The sequence below is a fragment of the Hemibagrus wyckioides genome, linkage group LG25 (genome assembly GCF_019097595.1).
Source record: "Hemibagrus wyckioides isolate EC202008001 linkage group LG25, SWU_Hwy_1.0, whole genome shotgun sequence".
In the NCBI taxonomy this organism is placed as follows: Eukaryota; Metazoa; Chordata; class Actinopteri; order Siluriformes; family Bagridae; genus Hemibagrus; species Hemibagrus wyckioides.
Window position 1 is genome coordinate 20712862 of NC_080734.1, and position 6003 is coordinate 20718864.

Genomic DNA, 6003 nt, shown 5'->3' on the forward strand with positions numbered 1-6003 from the left:
CACCTGATCATGTCTTTTATGTATGATAAACAGAATAAACTTGTGACCCCAGTTTGTGACGATGTAGTTGATGAAGTCTGAGTATATTTACATTTTTATCCTATGTGTATTTCCTTTCCTGTTATTCATGTAATCATTCATGATAATTCTTGTTAATTGTATCTTTGTTTAAACTTAATGAGTCACAAAACATTATCCCTGTGCTCTGAGCTATATAACCACATATAACACTTTGGTTTTTGGAGTTCTGTTATGAGTTTAACTGCTTTTGACTGTTTAGTGTGAGTGAACTTTTTGTTTTTCATTCCACATTTCATGTAATCTAGAATTATATGTTAATAAAAATGTATTTGAAATGGATATAAAAATGTGTTTTGAAAAAAGTGTTTATTGGGCCTTTTACTGTTCATTTTATGGTCCCAATAATTTCTAAAAGTGACAGTAAAAGATCAGCAATGTTAATCAAAAAAGGATGGATAAATGGGCATCTTTATTTAGGAAACTATATAAGACCAGCACATACAAAACACCAGCAGTAATATTATGTCCATATATATTATATGCACATCTCTTGTTTTAAAACCACATTCATACTTGCACTACATTTATATTCTTGTTAATTTCACATAATTTTAAAAAACAAATGATTTAAGGTGAAAGATTGATGAATTTGAATGAAAACAAACACTACAAATCCCAAGCAGACATTTCATTTTTAAAAAGTACACAATGGACAATGTACACATTATTTTAATCTTTCATTACAAAGAGTTTGATTGGCTTTCAAGAACACAAAGTAAATTTCATCTTATTTTCATTGTAATTTCATCACTCAAGTAAGTGTGAAGTGTCATCGCTATCATCGCTCAAGTAAGTGTGAAAAGTGTCATCGCTATCATCGCTCAAGTAAGTGTGAAAAGTGTCATCGCTATCATCGCTCAAGTAAGTGTGAAAAGTGTCATCGCTATCATCGCTCAAGTAAGTGTGAAAAGTGTCATCGCTATCATTGCACCATCCCTAGCCCTAACACATGCCTCTTCATAGTGCTTCCTGAAATTTCTCTAAAAATTCAACAACCAAGAAAACAGAGTGAAGGCACAGCCAAGGCAATAAAACTAGTCTGACTCCAACATATTTTCTAAATACACACAGACATGTGCACACCAGCCATAACATAAACATCTGTCTAATATTCTGTATCCTGGGTGGGTTGTGGTATCTGTTGTTAGCAGCAGATCCTTTAAGTTCTATAAGTTGCAATGTGGGGTCTGTATGCATCAGACTTGTTTGTCCAGCACATCCTACTAAAGCTCAATCAGATTGAGATCTGGAGAATTTGGAGGCCAAGTCAACTTTTTCAACTCTTTGTCATGTTCCTCAAACCATTTCCTGAACAATGTTAGCAGTGTGTCCTGCTGAAAGAGGACACTGACATTAGGGAACATCTTTGCCATGAAGCAGTGTATTTGATCTGTAACAGTGTTCAGGTAGGTGGCTCATGGTCACAATAACATCCACATCAATGCAGAACCAGAGGTTTCCAACAGAACATTTCCCAGATCACACTGCCTCTGCCAGCTCACCTTCTTCTATAGTACATCCATTATCTTTTTCTCAGTTCCAATGCAGTTTCACCTGCCTGTAGCTGATTTTGGTGGTGTACAGGAGTCTGCATGGACAATTTGACCACATTGCAGCAACACAGCGCCATAAACAGCAAAATTTTATGCTCAGTTTCTTCCGACACCTTTCTATATTACATAGCATGCACTTTTTCAGCAATTCAAAACTCTTCTGTAGGATCTGACCAGATGGACTAGGCTTTACTCTCCACAAGCATGAATTAGGCTTGGGTGTCTGATTCCCTGTTCATGGTTTATGCATACTGGGAACACACCACAAGACCTCTGATCCAGTTGTCTAGCAATCACAATTTACCCTTTGTCAAAGTCACTCAGATCCTTAGAGTTGCCCATTTTTCCTGCTTCCAAAACATCAGTTGCCGACCTGCTTGCCACTGTAACGAGATAATTAATGATGTTCACCTTACCTGTGCCTTACATGTTATGGCTGGTGTGTGTGTGCGTGCATGTGTATATACATTATCTCACAAAAGTGAGTACACCCCTCACATTTTTGTAAATATTTTATTACATCTTTTCATGTGACAACACTGAAGAAATGACCCTCTGCTCCAATGTAAATGTTAGACATTAATGTCTGTGTGTTGAGTTATTTTGAGGGGACAGTAAATTTACACTGTTTTACAGGCTGGACACTCACTACTGTACATTGGAGCAGAGGGGCATTTCTTCAGTGTTGTCACATGAAAAGATATAATAAAATATTTACAAAAATGTCAGGGGTGTACTCACTTTTGTGAGATACTGTATGTGTAGAGAGACAATGATGTACACTAGGAATGACTATAAAGTATAAAATGGAAAACCATACACAGATATGAAAATATCTATTAAAAATAATTATTTTCATAATATCTATTATATAAATATTATGCTCTGGATTGTAATTACTTGAGTGTTATACTTTCTTACTGCATTAAATACAAATTTGAAAAAAATTAAAACTTACAGAAAAATAAAGCATTGAAGCAGTTGTGACCATCACAGTGCTTTCATCAGAGGATTTCATCAGGACATCGGAGGTTATAAATAAACAATAGCTTAGGTATATTGTATATATTACAACATGAAGAGTTTCCCCTAGCTAATTAAGGGTTCAAGATGATTTATCTCCTAAAAATGATTATTGGAATGAAGTTATAATATTTCTCCTTTCAAATTTGTTAAAGTAAGAAGTATGACCTCAATCATGTTCATGTTATAGGGAAAATAAAACTAATGATGTGTCAGGGAAATTAAGATGCTGAAAGAAAGCACTAGTGCACACACTTCATTCAAGTAATGTCAGGTATGAAAAGATGATGGACAGACAGCATGCAGCGTCTAGGACTAGAAATGTTTATAAGTTAAAAGTAATTTCTAACAAATCGTCAGTAGACAAGCGAACACATATCAGTGTTACATATTAGCTGGAAAGATGACTCTCTGGCAGTGAACTTCAGTCTAAACTAACCCCCAATACTTTCACTGTAGCGTTTTGAGGCCTAAAATGTTCTGATTCCAAGAACAAACAGTAGCTAGTTTTAGTATTGTGAAATTAGTCATTCTAAAAATAAGCTTTTAAATTCAAGACCTTTGTAGTAACAGACTGAATGCACCATTGTGCAGATACTGTAGGATAAATCAATAATGCCCTAGAACATGGATTAGGAAACACTGCTTTAGTCAATGCAAGCACTCTTTCCATGTCCATCAACAGTAATTTTTGAAAGTACATAAATATTTACTAGGTCCCATTAGAGATTTCAGAAAAAACAGTATTCTGCCTGCAACAATATGCAGACAGTCAAAAATAAAGTCAGCCAAACAAAAATCTTTGGAGAGAAACATCAATTCAAGGTCCATTCTGTAAACACTGCACAGTACACTGAAATAAATCTAAAAGAAAAATGGCAAGAGAAAAACAGCTACAAAATCACAAATGCGGTTTCACAGTGGGACAACATATATCTCACACTCATAAAAACACAAATCCTAATCGGCGCAAAACAGAAAAAGCCCAGTGTAAAATGTCCCATAAGATGGCTTTCAGGTCTTAAGGCCTAGAAAATATGTGGATTTAAAAACCTAGGTGAACAAAACTAACAGTGTTATATTTGGCTGATCAGACAGCAAAAATAATACTGAAATCTAGACCAGCAGTTTTCAGTATTCAATGTAAGAGATGACTGCATTTAGACAGTTAAACACAACACCATGTGTTTATCGAAGGAAAAAGAAGACTTCATTGAACCACAATATCTGATTGAAAACCTCAGTAACATATTTAGGTTCTCTTTGAGAAGGACAGATGTTACAGACCACATGGAAATCAAAAAATGTGTTTTCAGGACTTAAAAAATGCTCACTGGCAAAATAATACATTTTCCCATCTATCACAATAATAAACACAAACAAAGCCACTTAACACACTGTCACAGCCTGTGCTTTCTTACTCATTTTGGCCAACTTCAAGTCAGCACTGCAAATATCTCTCTTAACAGCAACCCCCCAATTCTAAATGAGAGCTCCATAAAAATGCTAATCATTGTAGTCCTATTAGTCTCTAATCTTCAAATTTTTAGTAATATAGTCATTTTTAACATACAGTTAAACCATTAATTAAGGTGATTAGAAACGTTTCTTCCGGCACATTCCTACTGCCAACAAATCTTTTCCACATGAGCACAGTGCAAATGTAATGCATTTCAATAAGAATATGATAAACTATAAGTGCTGAGGTTTGGAGATGAGGAACCAATTAAGCAACTGATTGTTGCAGTGACATCAGATACATGCGATGAATGGTGAAGTCCCACAGCAGCAACACCCTTCATCTCCAAAGGCCTATTACGGAGTCCCTGACCATTCAGATTATAAGGTTATTTGAGATTACTGAAGTCAGCAGTACAGGGGTGATTCTCATGAAACCACTGAAACACCATGGCACTAATGATTTTAAATATAAAATGTGTAATTTAGTAATATAAAAAAGCATGAGAATAAAGACAATACTGTCCTCTACCTTGCACAATGTGTAATTTCAACATGAGAATGAATTATTTTTTTATTTTACTGCATTTTCTGCTGAAATTCTCATTACCGCAACGCGTCCGGCTGTGTCTGAATGTGTGTTATGTTTTAATTTAAACAAATGAACATAAAAAAATTAGAAAAAAAATAAATGGATGTTCTACTAGATTATTCTAGATGACAGATTTTTTTTTTACTGAATATTCATGTATAATAATAATGAAAAAAAGTAGGAAAATGATGTGTCCATGCCTGATGTTCTCATCCTCCACAACACTTTTTGAGGACTGTTTAAACACACATACAGAATGGAAATAAAGTTTGATTATGAGTGATGGAGCACATGGGACAGTTACTTCAAGATGGTGACCAGGTAAGATCATCTCTTTATATCTCTCCAGTTAAATGTTAAATATTTTATTGTCAGAATGTTAACACCACTTTTTGATTATCATTACCGAAACAGGAAGTTTTCTACATTTCGAAAAATTTTTAGATTTACAATTTCTTTATGAAAATGTACTTTATTGAGGTCTTATTATATGCACTGAGAAAAATTAGTAAAGCCATCATGGCTTCTCTATTGTTAGCAAAACATCCTGAGGCACCTCCTCCTCCGCAACACCATTCTCATACACCACAACCATTTAAGGCCAGTTGTGGTAAAGAGAACTTATAACAGGAATGAGAATTTAAGCATATTGTTAATGACTTTCAAATATCTCTTATGAATTTAATATTGATTTAAAATTTACTAACTTGATATTTTGCTTTATGATTTGTTTCACTGTAGACAGTCAGCAAGTGAGAAAAAAACTTTTCTAGCAAAGGCCAGGGTGACAAAGTCCAGGGGAAAACTCTTTAGCCACTACTATAACAGGACTTACTTAAGGCATGTAGGTCGTGTGATTCTTAAAGTGACAGCAGCCTAATAAATTTGCTGCACTCTGTCATTAATTTTAATTAAAAACAAACTTCAGTAGTTTAAATTGTTAATAATTTTGTTATAATTTAGTAATTTAAATACATAATAAATAAACAGTTATTTGGTCTTCTGTTAGTAATTTTTTTTTTATTGTTTACTTTACTTTTCAATTCATTTCAAAGACTAAAATTAAGCTCTACCCCACCCCACAACTTCAGGCCCAGTATAGAACACACACAGACACACACACACACAGACACACACACACACAGACACACACAGACACACACAGACACAGACACACACAGACACACACAGACACAGACACACACAGACAGACACACACAGACACACACACAGACACAGACACAGACACACACAGACACAGACACACACAGACACACACAGACACACACAGACACA